The sequence below is a fragment of the Pinus tabuliformis genome, chromosome 1_2 (genome assembly GCF_031772625.1).
Source record: "Pinus tabuliformis cultivar Carrire ecotype Pingquan chromosome 1_2, CPIR1, whole genome shotgun sequence".
NCBI lineage: Eukaryota > Viridiplantae > Streptophyta > Pinopsida > Pinales > Pinaceae > Pinus > Pinus tabuliformis.
The window spans coordinates 719829680-719852248 of NC_142298.1; the positions used below are offsets into that span (position 1 = coordinate 719829680).

General features: G+C 38.3%; 1 pseudogene; it reads left to right on the forward strand.

The window, feature by feature from the left end:
* The first annotated feature begins 7141 nt into the window (after positions 1 to 7141).
* LOC149207770 (ABC transporter C family member 10-like) lies at positions 7142 to 20047 on the forward strand (annotated as a pseudogene).
* The last annotated feature ends 2522 nt before the right edge of the window (positions 20048 to 22569 follow it).

A 22569-nucleotide genomic window follows, 5' to 3' on the forward strand; every position in this document is an offset into this window, starting at 1 on the left:
CATACGATCTTCGTTTGATGCACACAATATCTCGTTAGAAATATCTATCTGAGAACTACAACTTTGAGAAGAGGAACATTCGTCCATGGACCCATGTTGCTCCCAGTTTTCCCAAAAGACGTCATTTAGGGCCTCAAAATGGCTCCGAAAGTTTAGGACCCGAAAAACTGCTAAAAATAGTAAATTGTGCTACAATTAAGGAAACTGAAAATCTGAAAGAAACAATGGTGGGGGTCCAAGTGGACTTGGTGAGTGGCCACCAATATCCACCTAGATCATTCCTACCCCCTTAGGAAGCAATGGTCCCTTTTGCATTGAGTTCCTCCATGAGATGAGGAAACTTTTGTTGAATTTGGTCCCTGGTGAGCCACTTGCCCTGGTGAAGGAGTTCGGCTACTTTGACAACTCGATACAGTTGGATGTTCTTCTGGAGAGTGTGCTTGATCTATGTGTCCATGATTCAATCAATTGTAGCTTGTTCCATGTAATCTGGATTTAACGCTATGGGTGTGAGCTGTTCTGCAATGTCGAATGTGTCTAGTAATGGTGGAAAGTATGGCCGAAGGTAGTCCACATTGAACACTGGGTGCAGGCAAAGAAATGGGGGAATGTTGAGCTCAAATTCAATGTCTCCCACAACCTTGGCAATTGTGTAAGGACCATATCGGAGTGGTCTGAGTTTCCGATAGGCTCTGGTAAGGCATTCCTTTTGTAGATGTAACCAGACTTTGTCGCCCACATGAAACTTGTGTGGCACCCGATGTTGATCATGTCACTGCCTGTTCTTGGCATTTGATTTCTCTAGAATGTCATGGACTTGCTAGCAAATTTGTTGGATGTGCTCAATGAATCTGTTTGCCTTATCTATTCTGGACTGGACATGAGCCGAATCTACATGAGTAGCTGCAAATGGCATGGCCACATCAATGGGACATAGTGGCTGGAATCTCAAGCCCACCTGAAAAGTTCTGTGGCCAGTCGAGCTATGGAGAGCCCAGTTGTAGCAGTGCTGAACATAGGGGAGGCTCTAATCCCATGTGCGTGGATGCTTTAAGTTGTACATTCACAGAATGTGTACAATCATCCTGTTGACAACCTCTATCTGGCCATCAGTTTGAGGATGGAAGGCTATGGACTTAGTGAGTTTGGTGTCTAGCATCGACCAGAGAATGGACCAAAATGTATTGAGGAATCTACTATCCCGATCTAAGATGATAGACTATGGAATCCCAAAGTGCACCCACACTCGTTCAGAGAAGAGTTTAGCAGTGGCTTCTGCTGTGATATTCTTCTTGCAGGCCTCCATAATGGCCATCTTTGAGAATTTGTCCACGACCACAAAAACACAGTCATTTCCATGCTTAGTGGAAGGAAGGCCTGACATGTAATCAATGGAGATGGATTCCAAATGTCGACTAGGGGTTGGCAATGGGGTATAGAGGCCTTGCTTCTTGATTTTCAGTTTGGCAATGGCACAGGTAGTGCATGATCTGATGTACTTCCAACATCCTGTAGAAGATTCAGCTAGAAGATTAGTATTGCCACCATTTTCTCAGCCCCGAAATGCCCAGCAACCCGACTGTAGTGTGCTTCCCAAATCATCTTGGCACACTTGCTTGAAGGAACACAAAGGTGACCCAGGTGGCATAACAGGGCATCCTGGAGGTGAAAATATGGAACATGTCGACCCTCCATGAGTGTCTGGTATGTGTGGCCAAAGTCTGTGTTGCTTTTCTAGAGAAGTGGCCAATCAGAAATCTCGTGCCCACAAGAATTGAGCACGGTGGTTAATGACATGATCGGTGGTCGACTGAGGCAATCTGCAACATTATTGGTGCCACCCTTCTTATACTTGATATTCAAATGGAACTGTTGCAAGTATGTGGACCACTTCTGATGGTGATCATTCTGTAATTTCCCTTGGGTCTGTATGAACTTGTGGGGTCGGTGGTCTGTGTGGATGACTGTTTCCTTCCCTAAAATGTAATGTTTCCATTGTCGGCAGGCCTGCACAATGGAATACATCTGTTTGTCATAAGTGGGATACTTTTGGACTGTGTCTGAAGGTGTCTCATTGTGATATGCCACTGGATGCCCATGTTGAATAAGGACTACCCCAATAGCATAGTCAGAGTCATCTATGTTGACCTCAAACGGTTGTTGCAAGTCAAGAAATGCGAGCATTGGTGCTGAGCAGAGGCGGTCTTTCAACTCTGTGAATGCCCTCTATTGAGATTCAAACCAAAAGAATTTTTATTTCGCTCCACCCTTAGTGACTTGACTCGAGGGCCAAGTGATATGAGAAAATCCCAACATGAACCTACGGTAGAAGTTGGCAAGACCTAGAAAGTTGCGGTGCTCCGTTAGAGTGGTTGGAGAGGGCCAATCCCGAATGAATTGGATCTTGGTTGGTTCCACGTGCGCCCCCTTTTCATCAATAATGTATCCCAAATACTAAACCTAGGTCATGCCAAAAGTGCATTTCTCCAAATTGGCACATAACTTGTGTTGTCGCAGTGTTTGGAGAACCTGTCAGATGTGCTGGAGGTGCTCTTCCCAACTCGGACTGAAGATCAGGATGTCATCCAAGTATACCACTACAAATGAGTTGGTGAATGGCTGTAAGATGTCATCCATTAGCCTCATGAAGGTCGCAAGAGCATTCGCCAATCCAAAAGGCATAACTAACCATTCGAAAAGGCCCTCCTTGGCTTTGAAGGCAGTCTTCCACACATTGGAGGGTTCGATTAGTACCTAGTAATATCTTGACTTCAAATCGATCTTGCTGAAACATTTTTACCCCTTTATTTGGTCTAGGAGGTCATCGATCCATGGGATCAGATACCTATTACGAACAGTGATCTTGTTCAACACTCGATAGTCAATACAGAGTCTCCAAGTCCCATCCTTCTTCTGTACCAACATGATCGCGCTCCCACAGGGTGTTGAACTCGGATGGATGTGACCTTTCTGTAGCAGCTCCTAAATCTACCTCTTGATTTCATCATTTTCCAGAACGAAGCTCTCATAGATTGGTCCATTAGGCAGTGGTGCACTTGGGGTCAGATCGATGGAGTGCTTGACCTGACAGTGTAGAGGAACCCCTTCGGTGGAGGTGAAGATGTCCTCATACTCCTCCATGACCTTGTCCATCTGTAGTTGTCATGCAGAGGGGTCCTGTTTGGAGGTCATGGCCACTGTCTTCTTCTTTCCTTGAGGGCTTATCATCAGGAAAATAAATTTCTCGATTTTGGAAATGAGCTTACTACATTTTTTTGTAGTAACCAAAAAGATGGTGGTAGGCGGTGCTACCTCCGGTATCCTATACTACTTATTTCCCAAAGTAATAATAACAGTACGAGGCCTTGATTCATACGCAGTATGTCACTTCCACAAGTATGGTTGTCCTAATAATACATCACAAAATTCAAAGGGATCAATGTCACACAATACCTCATCCGTGAAGGGCTTGATGTTGTATGGAAGGCGACACTGCTGGCTCACGTGAAGAACCCGTCCTTGGTGAAGCCACTCGATGATGTATTGTTGTGGATGTGCTGTGGTCGGTAAGCCCAATCGCTTCACGACCTCTACTGAAATGAGGTTCTTTTGGCTCCCGCTATCGACAATGAACTGTATCAGGGATCCCTTTACCCACATCTGGGAGTGGAAGAGATGCTCCTCCTCCTCTGGATCTTCGGGTTCCTCCTTCTGGATCTTCATGGTGGCAATAGTGGCATTGGGCTCCACATCGATAATCTGCTTCTCTTTGACATTCCCCTTGTCAGGTTCTGACTCAGAGTCGGAACATGCACTGAATTCTGAAACCTTTAGCTTAGCCACCAGTGACTGCGTGGCTCGACACTCACTTGTGTTGTGAGTGGAGCTCTTATGGAACTCACACCATTTTCCTATGTCCTTTTTCAGCTTCGTGGCACTATTCTTTGCTTGTAGCTTTCGTGGGTTGTCTCGGGCCACCTCGCCTTGGCTTTGTCCTTTGTTCTGCGGTTTGAGGGCACCTTTCCCTTGCTTCAGATTTGCAGATCCAAAGTCTCACTTCTTCTGTTTAAACTTTTGCTTGACCTTGATGGCATATCAGTATGCCGTGCCGAGCGAGGACATGTTCAAGAATTCTATTTCCTCCTGGATGGACTTGTGTAGGCAACCATGGTATTTGAGTATCAAATGCTGCTCTAAATCCTTGATACCCAACTTTATGCGAAGGGTAAACTCTGGCACGTCTTGGTCCCTTCCTTGCCACAACATGGTCCACTCTATGTATTGATCCTCATAGCTTCCGACAGGGTAGTGCTGCTCCTTGATGTTATCTCGGAATGAATTCTAGGTGGGTGCAGCTGAAAATAGTGAGCCGGTACTGTCATCCTTATGCTCGCAGTAGGTTTCCCACCAGTCCTTGATGTGGGGGGCTACTTTGAGAAGAGAGAAAATAATCTTTTCCCGACTGGAAAAATCATGAACAGAAAAATAACCCTCTAGTAGATTTAACCATTTATTGACAGCATTTGCGTCTATCTGGCCCTCAAATATGGGGATTTCAAAATTAACTTGTACCTTAAACAATGTGTCATTTCCAGAGTAGCTGTGGGAAGTCGATGTGTCGCCCCTTGGTAGCCGCTGAAGGATCTGGGAAAAGTTGTCCATCATCGTGTTCCTTTGTCGCTCGATGGCTTCTTTGAGCAAGATTTTGATAATATCTCCTACTCCCTCATCTTTCTTTTCATCCGCCATGGGAGGCCATCGAGTTTTGTGAGGCTGGTATTGCAAAGGCTCGACCAGTTCAAGCCCTAACTCCTTATATCCCGACCTCGTTGGAGAGATGCAAAGAAAAACAGAGTAAAAGCATACCGCTCTAATACCACTGATCTGGATTTAAACAGAAATGCAAAAAATTACAGAGATAACCATAAACACAAAGATGCAGTGGAAATAATACTTCATTTCATTAATGTAAAATACTAAGATATGCTTACAAACATAAAATGGAAATAAATAACTAGGGCAATAGTAGCTTATCTTTGAGGAGAGATGTGGTGGCTACATGCCTGTAAAATGTGTTACAATGAGGCTCAAAGGCCTATTTATTGTTGAAAAACAATGGACAACCCTAAACATCCAAAAGCCTACCGCTCGAAGATGAAACGCCAAACTATGGGCCCAGTTTGGGTAAAATGGTACATCAACTTCCCGGTGTCATAACTTTGGCATACGATCTCCGTTTGATGCATACAATATCTTATTAGAAAGATCTATATGAGAAATACAACTAGACTCATGTTGCTCCCATTTTTCCCAAAAAATGTCATTTAGGGCCTCAAAAGGGCTCCGCAAGTTTAGGACCCAAAAAACTGCTAAAAATAGTAAACTATGCTACAATTAAGGAAACTGCAAAGCTGAAAGAAACAATGGTGTGGGTCTAAGTGGAGTTGGCAGGTGGCCACCAATATCCACCTGGATCAACATATCACTCCAAAGAACAGGAAGAACAAATAACATTTGGGCATGTGATATAACAAAATTATTGGCGGCCTGAAGAAAAAACATAAGTGAATGGTATATATGACATTAATAGAGATAAAGCATAATAATAACAGGATAGTTGAAACAACACAGGAAATTAACAGGATACATCTCCTACTGTAGAGAAAATATAAATTGTGCATGATAGGTCAAAGTAGAACATACAATGAACAAAACCCATATGAATTACCTTAAACTTCATCCAAGATGATGGGTATACATATATTACACAAAAATTAATGAAAAGCACGTTCAGAAGTAAATTGTCGTATTTAAACCCAATTATGGGCATGCTCTCTTAAAAAGGATAAATTAACCAAATTCATTTATTATAGAGCGACATTGAAGTGAGATTGGACATATAATGTCATATGGAATAAAATAAACATTGGAGACCACTACGTGGCAAACCAGAAATAACCAATAGGACCACACTCAACACTAAAGTAATTTAAAATGACAATTCTATAGGTAGCCTGGAGCCATAATGGTTGTCCGGCCGTGGGCGGAATTCAACAGTAAGCAACTAGCAAAAAGGAGTGAAACCCATGACGACCATCAACATTTACGGCCCACTGAAACAAAGAGACAACTGACTTGGGAAATGTGTCAAAGGAGTAGTGCATTAAAAGGACGAACGAAACTTGAGAACAAAAAACCTAGAACTTAAAACAGTGAGGCTCCTTTGTACCTGCAAGCGAATGATACCAAAAGAAACAAGAGAAAAGCAGTAAAAGTCACACTCTATAAATGGAAATGAAACAATTCAAAGTGTGAGAGGAGAAGGTAACCATATTATAGAGAAATACGTTATACCTATAACTCATTGGGGGAAATCAAAGGTGTTGCCTGAAACCAGTGGTCGGCATACACAGGGTCAAAGAAAACAAGGTCAGTGCAAACATCACGACCCAATTTGAGTAAACCATTTTTTCTTCACGAAACAAAAGCACAAAATAGGGGAATCCATGTGCAGATTACTTGCGAGTGTTAGATTCCCACATTTAGTATTCATTGATAGACCAAGGCCAAGCCCTATGCAGGAAACACCATGAAACAAAACCCCATATATTAAGGGTATCACGAGACCCACATCTCTGCAACCAAGTAAAACGAACGATAAGTCAAAGGAAATTTGCCTATAAATTAGATATAACCAGCAAGAAAGACAAAACCTTGAAAAGAAACACCTTACTTGTAAATGTGCGCCATGAATAAGTGAATGTCATCATAGGATAAATCATTCTAGAGAAGTGTCACAATACATGGGGTAGTTGTAGCCATGGGAATATTATGAAAATGGTACAAGGGATTTGAAGTTTAAACCATTTCCTGAGCAGGAAAGCCAAAGAGGAAACCAGTCGATGGGTGAACAGGGTTATGAAGGGAGTTTACATGCAAAATGTGAGGTGCAGAGACGTATCAAGTGGATCCTAATGAGTAGAAGGGGGTAGTTCGGCTCCCTTAAGGTTAGAACAAAATCCCTGCAAAAACCTCCCCTTAGAGAATGGTGGTAGAAGAAACAAATTGGGAAAACTAAGGTTTTGGTATGAGATTAGGGTAATGAGGTAGAGTTCCACTATTGATCCTCATTCGAGCGGTCATGGCCATCGATCAACACCATAGTAAGGTTGGGTGAGCACCACATATGTACTCCACACATCACCTAAACTACACCATGTGGAAGAGGAGTAGTGGGGCGTACAACGCCATGCAAATGGGAAGGATAAGTACCCCAACCCAACTGGAAAAATGTTAAGATCACATCTGGCTATAACCAAGGTATCATGCCACGTTTGTTAAACATTAAATGACTTTGGCGGGCAACGTTAAGAACCACTTAGATGCGAATTAATTTAAGCAATAAGACAATATATGTAATGGTTAGGTATGAGAACGGGGTGAGGGTGTAGGTGCATGGGAACCCTAGAAGTCATAAAAGGGTGGACCCAAGTTAAAATAAGCAACTTTTAATTCATAATTCTTATCCTCACCAGTTAGGAATAAAAATTGCATATGCAACCTTTAATGAAAGCAAGTTGCATGAGTGCTTTCATGTAGCACGAAACGTTCAAATTTAATCTCAACCATCGATATACATGCGAAAAAAAATTGGTTGTTTTGATGTGGATATCTGACAAGGACATGGGCAGAGGGACCAAGAACCAAGAGCCTCAAAAGATGGATTCTATAATGAAATGATTATTTAGTGATCGATGATAACAAGATCAATTGTTGGACAACACTTCAGTGATCAGAGGATCACAACCTTCAATGGAATTAATTTTGGGTAGAATATTTTCAGAGTAAGTTATTAGACACAAAGGACAAGGTAGATTCGTTGTATAATCCAAGGCTCAGATTCATTGTATAAGCCCAAACTTTAATATGAGAGGTTAATTATCTTGATTAATTAAATAATAATAAAAAATGAATTAAATTATGATTTATTTATGATTATTGAATAATCATATTTATATTATTATATTATTTACTATTATTTTAAAGCATACTTTCAAGTCTTATGTAACCATTAAAAATTTAAGAATAAACATGAGTTTAGAAATAAATAAATTCAAATTAAAACTCACAAGTACAATTTATAGTGCTCCTCCTTATACCTCTTCACTCCTTTGGCTACAAATTTCCCATTGAACAACTTCACAGCTTCATAGTGATGAACAATTTACATACATTAAATAGAAGTCATTAATATCAATTTAAATCAAAATAAATGAATCTTTGGAAAAGCAATACTATCTTGCTGAAAATCTAAACTAGTTGAAAAGATTACAAGAGGCATATTTTGCATGAAGTGGGTGTGTTGTAATTGACTAGATTGATATTTATAAATAGATTGCACTTCAATTGAATGATCATATGGTCACTCGAATTTATACTTTTCCATGAAATGTAGATCTAACTTGGTACAAGCTAGTGCTCTTGCATTCAGTAATGGATTCCTCAATCCTTTTAATAGTCTTCACCCTAACAAACAAAATGGATACATACGATGGGGGAAAAACATTGGTTGTTAAAACCTATAGCCCAATAATTGCCAATGCTAAATTATTATTTTTATTATTTTATTTTATTTTACATAATATAGTAACACATTACAACATCTCTTCTATATTATCACAACAATAATTGGTTATGGAAAAAATCAAATTCTCTACCATTAATTATGGAATAATTGCTATTAAAAATACTTATTTTATACAAAAATGATTTTCCCTACCATTTAATAGGAAAATAAAACTTTTGTGTTAAAAAAATAAAACTTTTATATTGCATTTTTTATTATAGTAAATATTTCCTAGACTAAAAAGCTAACTTTCTAATTTTAAGAGTCAAAACAGTTATTTATTTAGATTTTAAAGTGGAGTGTATATATATATATATATATATATATATAAATAATTTAATCAACTACCTATCTTAAAAATTCCAAATAATTGGAAAAGTATAAATACTCATCAAATTTAACATTAATTTAAGTTTTCTACATTTTTATATATTTTTAATAATTTTTTATCAAATTTAATAAATATTTATTTCATTATAAATTTTATTTATGAAATAAATATAATTCAAATATTCCTATAAACACATTTTAAATTAAAACAAAATCATACATTTCAACCCAAAAAAAATTATCAACCAAATTTTATTGAAAAAAATAAAAATTATTATCACCCAATTTTGACAAAAAGCATAAAATAGTAAAATAGTTAAAATGGCTATTTAAAATAACAAACGACTTATATATCAAAATTAATTAAACTCAAAAATAATGGTCATCTTGTTCAGCTTCATGCCACAAGCTGAATAAAAGACAACTAGCAAACCGAAGTAGAAATCTAGTTCTCCGGGAAGCCAAAAATGTGCACTGGTATTTTATAGACTTCACCTACATTGACCTCAGTTTAAGATCTAAAGATCGTAACCATTACGCTGATCTAACGCAGGCTCGTTCGGTGGCCTACTCAACTACCTAAGATCCTTTTTCCGTTCTCCAAAAAAGGTCGAACCGCCTATTTTTTCTAATGTAACAGATGGTGACGCAGTTCATGAGCCTTCGAACTTTGACCAAAACCTAGCATTCCTTTTCTTACTAGAGACTTATCCTTCTCGTTCCGAAAATATAGTCAACTATGTTCCAGGTTAACAATTTCTTTTCCTATAAACAAAAGGTCGAAAGTTGGCTTTGACACGTTTTCTTCATATTCAATCCTCATAAGCTCATTACTTCTATGCCCGATTGGTTGGTACCACTACGGTTATCCTGAGCTTAAGTCGATTGCAGATTCTCCGAATGGATGGACATGGTTGCGGTTAGAAAACATATTGCGCCCATATCCATCTGATTCCCGAATATTCAGGAAATCTGGAATCGACTTAAAAATGCCCCTAGGGTTAAGCTTTGGAATTTTTTTCTCGACACTGTTCTTCATGTGCCTCAGGTTTCCTTCTAAGCCGAATAACAAACTATGGCCCACCTGAGGTTAGGGCCAGATCTTTTTCACATTTTAGACAAGGGCCTGACCTTGACTTTCCACCTGACCAACTTCACTGGGTCTGACTCGGTATTTCACAACTAATAGAGTCCATCTTGAGTTCTTGCAAAAAACCCAACACTTTTGCTGGTGTTCCTTTTCCTTCGCGTAGTATCTAGCCTCATGCAATTTCTATGATGAGTGCTTCTCCTACAATCCTCTAGCCATACAGACTTGTGCAGCATCAAATTTCTCACAAAAGTATTCTGTTTGATTTCCTTTTCTGATATAGAGGTGTTCTTCTTCTTTATGCAATCCTCCAGGATTGATGAACTCAACACAATAAATTAATTCTATTTAGTAGAGAGAGTGGTTCAATATCCATAGGGTGTATATCCAAAACACTTGAGTGAGCTTTCTACTTGATTAATCATCAATGCGCTCTCGAGCCAACATTTTATGGAACCATTATCACCTATGAGCACTTATTCCTCTAAAAGCAAAAACACACTCTTTCACTGATAGGAATTTTGGAAAGCATTAAGAGAAGGAATAAACCACATAAAAAACCATGCCCATTCTATTAAAACTTGAAAGAAATATTTATAGAGGGAGTATAACAGCTTGCTTTTCGAGCTCTCCTCTCATGTTCTGATCTCTGCCTTACTCCTGCCTTCACATGAGAGCCCCATTCCTAATTTTCTCTATAGAATAAGACAAGGAAAATATCCCAAGAGAAAATTAACATGTCACACCTATCCCAATGTTCTAAAATTAACTCCCAGCTCAGCTAGATACTTATTTTATTCATATAAGCCCACTTGGGTAAAATACCAACTCATCGTAAATATCCTAATAGTGAATTATTCCAAACTCTTTCTAGAATTCGACACTTTCCTTACTACAACCTTCTTAATTCCAAATTTATAGAAAAATACAAGTGAGGGAAATAAAACACCTTTCGGAATTTAGAAGACCCATTTGGGTGTTAAACAAATTTGATGCCTAGGGTTTACCCTCCTGCATCATACTCCTCAGGAGAAAAAAAAATTGACCTCCAAGTCAATGTCCTCAATATGATGAGTCCCCCTGGATCCCAAATAAAGTGTTGTTGTTTTCTATATAGATCATTGTCGCGTTGTTCCAATTCTAGCTTCGATATACCACGATCCCACACGTGAGCTTGAAATACTCCCTTTGCCTTGTTAAGACAATTTTGTGCAGTCAACTTACTATTGTTTTTCATTCTCCTTCCATTATCCTAGGCTTTGTTTTGAAACTATTTCACCTTTAACATGTTGCTGCAGTATTCTATAATCAACCAAGTGTTGAAGTTAATTAATATTTTCTCATCATTGTATTATTTCCCAAGTATCTCCTTTATCAATATCATGATTTCCTCAAACTCCATGTCCACTCTACATGCTTGTTGGTACATGTTGCTTCTTCCTTACTATCCATAAAGTTGGTATCAATCATCGCCACCAATGTCTTCAAGGTTTCAACCTCCAATTCATCATATGGCTTCCATTCTTCTGCATCCTCATAAGAGTAAATAGAATGTGGAATTCCAAACTGCTAGAAACTTTCTATTACCATTTTCTACCCTATATTCCTTTGTTGGAAATGCAATAAATTTTCCTAAGAAAAACTAGTGTCATTACTCTTCTCCTCTCCTAGTTCTCTTGGCAACATTCCCTACCTTATTTTTAAAATCCCAAGAGTCCTTCCATCATATTATTTTTCGAAAATCTTCACAATGGTTAGGTACCATTGTCTGGTTGCTTCTTCCATGTAGCTTACATGAACTACAAACTCACCTTCATCAAGTTGTTTACTTGCACCAAGACAAATCAATAGTTTTCTTGTGAATATATTGGTCACAGTGTCCTCCAACCAGCTCAATACTCCATAGTTTCCTTTGTCGTTAATAAGCCAATTTATGTCTCTTTGGGTTAATTTTTCCTTCTCTTTGTCCTTCTGGAAATTCGACTGAACCTTGGGTATTGTGAAATTTACATCCACAAGTATATTAGTTTTTAAAACATGAGGCCTTCTAGGATCCTCTTTTGTCCTCTTCAACATCTCCTCCTTCGGGTGAGTTTCATGAGACAATGTTGTCTCATCTTCCTTTACGATAGATTGATATCGTGACAATTGTGTTTCGATGTTCTCCCTCATTATTATTGGAATCAACATCGACGTCCAACTTGTTAGATTTAAAAATGTAGGGCTCTCTGCCCTCAATTTATATCTCTACACCCAAACTCCATGTTGATATGAATTCTCTCCTAGATTCAGTGTCCATTCATGATCTTCCTTTTGCGAGAGAGATGTAAACCCTTTATTCAACTCTTGTGGTCCACATTTTCCAGTTACATTTTCTTCTAACTCCGGCTTAGCATGTGATAGGGAGACCTTCAAATCAACTATCCTCCCTCTTAGAGAATTAAATTCCTCGTACAAATTAGCAAAACTAATTTGGAATAAAGTTTCATTTTCATCCTGCATCAACATTCTCTTCCATGAAATTCTGAATGCATTTCTTCCAACAACTCCATTTCTTCATCAAGCTCCATGATCACTTCACTCAAAGTTTGGCGAGTATCTATCTCATAGAATTGAAAAGATGTTCCTCCTGGATTTAATTGTTGCCTTAGTCTATTAAAGGGAACTCTATATTCTACCCTTCTTTTATGACAATTTGTAATGAATTCCTTCCCTCATGGCCTTCATGGCCTACACATGAGAAAAAAAAATTACTTTAAAAAACATGAGGGCCTTGAGCCTTTGTTGATGCCCTTAGCACCACTCGTTGTTCTAGACATTTCCCATAGTTCATGATATGTTATGCTAGTCTCTTCTCTTCATCATCACCTTCACTCCCTTGTATAATATCTTTGGAGGACCATTGCTTTTCCTCAGCATCATTGTTCTCATTTGACATTATAGTAGTCTCTAGAAACTATTTGTAGCACTCCTTTGCTTGGGCTTAGTTTGAGAGGCAGTCATTGTCCCTTCTCCTCTCTAGTGGAAATTTTGTTTAGGCATTTTGTTTCCATTCGCATAAAACTTACCAAATTTAAACAGAAAAGGCCATCTAGCCTCTTCTAGTATTTCTACAACCATATCTTTTTGTTCACCTTCCATGAGACCTTCTTTAGTTTCCCTGAGACATTCCATTAGTGTCTCACCAATATCCTCTTTTTGTGGCTTCCTTTTTTGCATCGGACATGGCATATAGTCCATGAGACTCTCATACAATCTCTCTTTAGAATCATCCTCTCCTCTAAGGATTATGACTTGCTTTGTTTCAAAATAATAAATTGCATTTGTCTTAAACTCAACTATTCTCAGTTCCCCTTCCCTCAGTTTCACAATAAATAGATGCTTCATATTCCTTCCAAGCTTTCTAGCTTCATGGAATTTCCTCTTAAAACTCTTTTTTTTTATAGGTGATTTGAACCTCCTCCTCTCATTCCATCTCTCCCTCTAGCCTTCTCTTTATAGCAGCACCTTCACTAAATTGAACCTTTCCTTCAGCTCAACCATCTCCTTATCAAAATACTCTTGACTTAATTCCCTATTCATGTCATTTCTCTTAGAATCCTCTTTTCCTCTATTATGTATTCTCTTTAAACCCTGATGATGGCCATCAATAGCTGTCTACTTTCTTCCTTTCTTGTGAGCTACATACAATCCCTTGTAGCAAGTATTCTCCATTTCTTGTTAATTGATCATCTCACATGCTTCTCCTCATCCTAGGCTATTGTTATTCCCTTGGTCCACTTCTCTAGAACCACTTGAACACTCCTTTCCCCTCTCTCACTTTTTCTTCACCTTGTTCACATCTTGAGAACTCCTAAGATTATCTTCTTGTGAGGGCCTCCTTTGCCCTCTTCACTCTCCAACTGTAATTGGGTTTTCTTCTTTAGTAACCTCTCTTGATGCAAGGGTTCTTGAAACTACGTCTAGGAGTTCTGCTAATCTTTTACAACTCTTGTTGGTTGTAGTTATTCCATCCACATCTATGGCCATGTACAATTATTAGCTCGCCAAAATTAAACAACTCAATGACCAGTTTTCTGCCAATGATTTTTCTCAATATCTCTTCTAGCTCTTCACTTGGATGGGGTCTCTTTTTCTCATCCCAGCTTTGCTCCTTGCTGGGCATTTCTTCATTTGTTCCACTTCCTCTTGCAAGTAGTCTTCTTATCTTATGCTCCCTGGCTCATTCCCTTTAAGAATCTTGTATTGTGTTCCTCCTCTTAGGTAACTTGCTTTTCCTATCTCCTATCTCTTTTGGGTATCTACTAACCTTTGTATAAATTCACTTCATTCTTGTATCTCACCTTTCCTTCTCAATCATTTCTTTACAAAATTATCAAACTGCAATATCCACTCACTCATTTTCCTTTTCATCAAGATATCACTCTCTGCTTCTGTAGCATCTCGTACAACCACGGTCCTCCTTAATCTTCTATTGGTCAGATTGGTGCTTCAATCTCATTCTCCTTCAATTTCAAAAGTGTTGTTACTCTCCAATGCAACAAATGACGCAGGCCCCTGCGGTGGCCTACTGAACTACCAAGGATCCTTTTTCTGTTCTCCAACTAAAATCAGACCCCCATTTTTTTCTGACGCAACGGATGCTGATGTGGGTTCTGAGTCTTCAACTATGACCAAAAGCAGATATTCCAGATTGGACCTTTTTCTTTCCACTCCATATATGTCGACTACCACTATGCCCGACCGGACGGCTAGTCCCACGAAGGTCGGGCTCAGGATTTTTTCCTCCACGTTGTTTTTCATGAGCCTCGACTTGCATTCTAAGCTGAATGACTGACTATGGCCCACTTAAGGTTGGTGTTAGAATGTTTTCACGCTTTATAGCAGGGCTTGACCTTGAATTTAGGCCTGAGCAATTTCACTGCGTCTGACTCAGTATTTCCTAAATAATAGAGCCCATCCCGAGTCTTAGAAGAAAACCCAACACTTCTGCTTGCATTCCTTTTCCTTCATGCGGGTATGTTGCTTCATTCAATTTCTACGATGAGCACTTCTCCAACAACCCTCTAGGCATACATATGCATCATCGAAGATCTCACAAAAACATTCTCCTTAATTTCCTTTTTTGATACAGAGGTGCTCTTCCTCTTTATGGAATCCTCCGGGATTGATGAACTCAACGCCATAACTTAATTCTACTTAGTAGAGACCGTCGCTCAAAATTCATAGGGTGTATATCCACAACACTCGAGTGTGATTTCCACTTGATCGGTTATCGATGCACTCTAGAGCCAACATTATATGGCACGATTATCACTTCTGAGCCCTTGTTGCTCTAACAACAGAAACACACTCTTCCACTAAAAGGAATTTTAGCAAACATAAGGACAGGGAATAAAAAACATAAAAATCATGCTCATTTTATTAGAACTTGAAAGAAATATTTAGAGAGGGAGTATAATTAGCACAACTATATTACCAATGTGATTGATATAAGTCAATAAGTCCGTATATGAAATATATACAACTACATTTATCAATGTGGTTGATATATCTGGATAGGCAGATATCAACCACATTAATAACTATTGTATATTTTTTAAAGACCAAGTATTTATAATTATTAATAACTATATAAATAATAAACATCATATTCTTAAATATTTATGATTATTATATTAATATTATATTATATATTAAAATAATATTAAGTTACTGTATAATATTTTATTTAATTTTAAATTATTTAATATATTTTAATTACTTAATATTAATTAACAATAATAATAATAACAACAACAACGCTTCATTTCTACCAATTACACAAACCATTAATAACTATATTATAATAATAATAATAATAATTTTTTTTTTTTAAATATAAATCTTTTTTATTTTATTTTATTCTATAAGTTATAATAATAATAATAATAATAATAATAATACCTGGATGTCCGCATTGAGAAACATAAACTCTTACTCCAAGCAACGTTTTCACGTTCGTAGCCACTTCGCGCCTTGTTCAAGAACCAATTCGACTAATGCCTGATGTAATTGTTGTTATCATTCAAGCAAAGGTCTCATTAAGTCGTATCATCAAATTTCTTGAGGCTACTGAATTACAGGATCGGGTGGTTGAGCGTGTATTTCTTCAGAACTCTGACCACTCTCTTCTTATCAGATCTACAACACTAAGTTAGGATTCCAGTTCATCAAAGCCCGCATTGAGAAACATAAATATGGAGGTTAAACATGGCCAAAAATTGGCAATTTGTGGAGAAGTTGGATCTGGAAAATCAACTCTTTTAGCTGCAATACTTGGAGAAGTACCAAAGTTAAGGGGCAGTGTGAGTATGAATTATTTACCTCCTTGCCTTAACATTGTCAACCATTTAAATTGATTGATTCTCTTTCTTATTGTTCTCAACCCTGCCTCTGCAGTTGGAAGTCTGTGGCACCCTTGCATATGTTTCTCAGACTGCATGGATTCAAACTGGAACAGTACGAAACAACATATTATTTGGGCGTCCCATGGACAAGCAGAAATATCAGGAAGTTATCCTCAAGTCTTCGATGGATAAAGACCTCCAGAATCTTCCCTTCGGTGATCAGACTGAAATAGGAGAAAGAGGTGTCAATCTCAGCGGTGGCCAGAAACAGCGGATACAGCTTGCTCATGCCTTATATCAAGATTCTGATATTTATCTATTGGATGATCCTTTCAGTGCTATTGATGCTCATACAGCTACTAGCCTGCTTAAGGTTAATATGGCGATTTCCTTCTAATATAAAGGTTTTTAAAGTTATTATGTAGTTGTTACTAATTTTCTTGTTGCACCTTTATACAGCAATGATTTTCATTTTCTTTAGCTTCCGCAGATCCTATTAATCATGGATTTTGATGTGTAGGAATACATAATGGGAGCACTGTCAAACAAGACAGTAATCCTTGTAACACACCAAGTTGATTTTCTCTCGGCATTTGATGCTATTCTGGTTAGTAAATAGTTGTCCTAGCCATGTGGAAGCTGTTTGTTTGCTTGTATACAACATTTTGACGAAGTTTTTTAACATATTGCACACAATTATAACTCTTGTAATTTTAACATATCTAATGCTCATAGCTTTGGCAATTTTTCTTTGAATTTCTACACTAAAGTTTCTCTCTTTTCTAGTTGATGGTAGATGGGGAGATTCATCAAACTGGGAAGTATTAGGAACTGTTGGTCTCGAGTGAGGTATTTAGGGAGCTTGTGAATGTACACAAGAATATTGTTGGTTCCAATGAATCAGCAGCCACGATGCCATCCACAAAAGATGAACCGATTAATGACGAGAGAGAAATTCAAAGGAGCAAATCACAGAAAGAACTACTGATTTCAAATAGAGCTCCCAAGGGGGATGAGCTAGTTAAAAGGGAAGAGAAGGAAGTTGGGGACACTTGTTTGAAGCCATATATTGACAATTTGAAACAGAATAAAGGTGTCTTATATTGTTCTTGTGCTGGTCTATGTCATCTTATATTTTTGATTGGGCAGATTTCAGGAAATATTTGGATGGCTGCAAAGGTGCAAAGTCTTCAAGTCAGTGTATTAAGTTTAATAACAGTGTACTCAGCCATTGGGTTCACATCTATATTGTTCTTATTCCTTCGGTCATTGCTTTGTGTTATTTTGGGGCTTGAGGCATCAAAGTCCTTCTTTTCTGAGCTTCTGAGTTCTTTATTCCGAGCACCAATGGCATTTTTTGATGCAACTCCATTGGGAAGAGTTCTGAGCAGAGTAAGTATTTTATTTAATCACCATGGGCTTCCTTCTTTTCTTTTCGCTCCTTAAAACAAAAAGTGAAATTTGATGTACATCAGGGTAGTAAACTACTGACATTTATCTTCCCCACCTCCTTTTTCAGGTTTCTTCAGATTTCAGCATTCTCGATGTAGACATTCCTTTCTCTTTTGTCTTTGCCATGTCGTCTACCATGAATTTTGATAGCAATCTTGGAGTTGTGGCTGTTGTAACATGGCAAGTTTTGTTTGTAGCCATTCTAATGATTTATTTGACCTTTCAACTCCAGGTAAAACGCCACTTCACGCAAGTTTCTTGAGAATACTCTGTACTTCACTATGTATATTGTGAGAGAAGCTATAATTGATTTTTTGTTTGTTCAATTTAATTAGAAATACTATTTTTCCTCTGCTAAAGAACTGATGAGACTGAATGGTACAACAAAATCACCTATTGCAAATCATTTTGGTGAGTCCATAGCAGGAACAATGACCATTAGGGCTTTCAACGTTGAGGATCAGTTCTTAAAGAAGAACTTAGACCTTATTGATAAAAATTTGAACCTCCTTTTTCTACAGTTTCTCGGCAAATGAATGGTTGATTCAGCGTCTAGAGATGTTAAGTGCAACCGTTCTTTGCTCCTCTACTCTTGCTATGGTTCTACTCCCAAAGGGCAGCTTCAATCCTGGTATGAATGATGAAACTAAGGGTCATCTGTGGGAGATATCTGCTGTTACTGGATGCTTTTATGTATACGATGATGATGCCTAACATTTGAACTGGTGCAGGTTTTTTTGGGATGCTACTATCATATGGTCTGTCATTGAACATGTCATTGGTTTCCAGTATTCACATCCAATATACACTTGCAAACTACATTGTTTCTGTAGAACGCATCAAACAATACATGCACATTCCTAGTGAGGCGCCAACTGTTATAGAAGATTACAGACCACTAGATAGTTGGCCCTCGCATGGGAAGGTGGAATTGCAAGACTTGAAGGGACCTGAGTTGTGCATTCCAACAAGATGAATGTGTTAACTTTTATTTTTTTAACTAAAACTTGAATGGTTTATGATGTTTGCAGTCGAATATATTTTGATATGTGTGCAGATTAGATATAGAGCCAACAGCCCCCTTGTTTTACGGGGCATTACATGTACATTTGAGGGAGGGCAAAAGATTGGCATTGTTGGGCGAACAGGAAGTGGGAAGACCACTCTCATTAGTGCTATTTTTCGATTAGTGGAACCTGCAGGGGGTAGAATCCTTATAGATGGTTTGGATACTACCTCTATTGGGCTTCATGATTTGCGGTCGCGCCTTGGGATTATTCCTCAAGAACCAACTCTTTTTCGAGGAACTGTTCACTTCAACTTGGATCCATTATCTGAGCACTCAGATTTGACAATTTGGGAAGTATGTAAATGCTATTCAACATAACATCTCATTGAATTTATCATATGTGGAATGACAATAGTAAATAATGCTTTGAATTTATTTTCTTTCTTTATTAAGGTTCTGAACGAGTGTCAACTTGGAGACATTGTAAGAGGGAAGGTGGATGGCCTAGATGCACCAGGTAAATTTTGTATTAAATATATATTTTTAAATGTCATGGAATTCTTTGACATGAGGCCAAGAATTTGGCTGTTAGATTTGCAAGTTTTTCGTGGCACTAAAAGATCAATAAAATGCAGTGGGGGACGATGGAGAGAATTGGAGTGTAGGACAAAGACAATTATTTTGTTTCGGACGTGCATTGCTAAGGAAAAGTTGAATCCTTGTTCTAGACGAAGCAACAACATCAATAGACAATGCTACATATGCCATTCTCCAGCAAATAATTAGAAAGGAATTTGCAGATTGCACTGTAATTACCGTTGCACACAGGATGCCGACTGTTATGGACAGTGACATGGTGGTTTCCATCAGTGATGGTAAGGCCCTGTAATTGTATCTTATCTCTGTGCTGTATGCATGGATTGGTTTCAACTGAATTTGTTGCAGTTGAGGAAATGGACAGTAGTGAAAGTGAGTCTATTCATTTCTACCTAATTTGAATGCTTTTGATTTGACTTCATGCAGGTGAGATGGTGGAGTGTGATCATCCATTGAAGCTAATGGAAAGGGAAGGATCGTTATTTGGAAGGCTTGTGATAGAGTATTGGTCCCACACATCAAATGCTCTTCTTCATGCAACGAGCACTAAATGAATAACCTTTCCGTCTCTCTACCCAGATCATGAGATCTTTGGTCGATGCTTTAACTCTTGCATGAAGGGCTAATTGTAGCATTCGTGACCTTATTGTTCAATTGATGTATTCTCATGTTAGATAAGATCTCATTGTAACAACGATCAAAATGACGGGTCTACGAAAATCAGGGAGGCCAGTTGTTTAAAATTAGCTCATCTGTTGTTGCAACCTGAATTTTCGTTCATAAAAAAAAACTTTGAACAATGTGTTTTTGTGCACAAGGGCCTGAAAATGTCTCTATTGAAATTTCTAAGTCTAACCTGTTAGAAATTCTTCCCGCACTATCTGCTTTATTTCACCTACTTGTTTAAATTTTTAACAAGTTATTTAACCATATAAATACTGAAAATAAACACAAATGCAGTCTCAACCATCTAAAAATCATCAACAGAAAGAATAGACAAACACACAAGTGACACCATTATTTTTGGACAATCTTCCCCGGAAAAACCCAACTTGGGAAAACTGGTGCAGCAGTTCTGAGGGTTTTATTACTAAGCAGCGCTTCTTGAGTACAACTAGGGTGCCAAACTGGCTCACTCAACAGAGAAATCAATCTGGCAACCATACCTCTATTCGGAAGCAGATATTCAGCAAGTCTGCTCCACGAAAATCTCTTTGACGCTTCTCAGAAGCTCTGAGTCAGCCCTCCTGGCCTCTGCGTCACTCAGAAGCCCCCTGTGTCAGCCTTCTGCTACTCTGCACTGGCTCTCTGGCCCTCTGCGTTATCCATGCAGGCCCTGTGAGCTTCTGTGCAGTCACTCTGGCCCTCTGCATGGCTACTGCTGTCTCTGTGTAGCCTCCTTTTCTTTTGTCCTGGTCCTCTGGCACCATCTCTGCCTCTCTGCTATGCACTCATTGCCCCTCGCTGCAACTCAGATTACTTGTTCGAATTTTCTCAGCAAACCTTGCTCCAGAAAATCAAACTGACTAATAAATCTTGGTATATCTCCAACTGACCCTCAAGCCTCCTCTTATACTTTTTATGTCGAGTTTTCAACGGCCGAGATTAAATCTCTAATCAATGGTTAAGATTAGATTGGGCTTGATCCATGTCTTTTAGAACATTCTCACGCAATTTTATATTAATACCCATTAATATTTTAATTTTCCTAAGTTTAGACTTAGGAACTCCATTAAAACTATTAATTATTTTAATATCTTTCTAACCGGGTGGAATTTCCCCAAACCAATTCTCGGTCTTGGAGATCTCATGTGTTTCAGCCTCTCCACCAATTTTCATGGCTGGAGCACATCCGATGCTACCGCAAATAACAGTTCCTTCTATTATCATGCAAGTTTAGAAATGGTTCACCTATTTGAACCAAAATGGGTCTTGATGGATTGATTACTGTTGGGATTTAAAATAAAGTAGATGCAAGTTCTTTTCCCACCTTTCAATAGACTGTTATTGTCTATATGGAATGGATGAACGCTCTATTTTATTATTTATGTGGAATGGATAAGGGGTCTTTTACCCTCTCCCAATGATGTTATGAAACTTAAGTTCTCTAATTATTTATGAGAATCATAGGTTATGCATTCAAGATGACGATGTGAGAACCCATGAGGTGTAGATCAGTTAGTTTGCATGAGATTTAGTTCCCAACAAGTCACAAGTTCAAACCTCATGGGGATCGCTTGAGGATGGAGGCCACTTTGGGGGAATTAAACTTCCGAAGGGACATCCAGGCTCGGCCAAGTTGCGCACTTGTATCTTGGTGATAAGCATCCCATTGTGGGTTGATCAGTCTTCTTCCATCCAATAAATGGGCTAGCCTAGGGCTAGGCTTAGCATAGCCAAAAATAAAAGAAGATGAGGATGTGAGAATTGTAAGTTATGCATCTAAGATGATGTAGCTTTGTCTTAAGCTACATTGGCTTTTAATTGGTGAAGACTACATTCTGTTTAGCAAAGCATTTGTGACTGCTTGTGTCAATTTCATAGAGCTTGATCTGTATGGAAATAGACACAATTTGTATTGTCCAAACATCTTCATTCTATTGTTTTGAATACACTTTGTCAAACTGCTAACAGTTTTAAGGTGAACAAAAATCAAAGCACTCCAGGTTGCTTAGTATGCCTAGCATAGTAGTTTTCTTTGTTTAAATGTATTTCCATGATTTGGCAGACATTTATGTTGCACTGGTTGTGAGTTGTTAATGGTTTCAGATGTGGATTAGGATTAAATAGCTCTTCGAGGAAATGTAATGGTATGCTGGATTGCATTTGAAATATTTGTTTGGTGAGGCTTAGTTTGATGTTGAATTTGTGTATCTTTGGATCTCAAAATCTGGAACTATCTTATGTTAGGTTTGTATTATAAACAATGACGGAAAAGCTTCATTCACCTCTTTTTTATGCATGTCATGATGTGGGTGTCATTTGGTATTGTGTTGTGATCCATGACTTGTATAATGTGCTAACCAGGGGTTTCTTTAGCATGGTAAATGTGTTGCTGACACATACAATGCTTGCT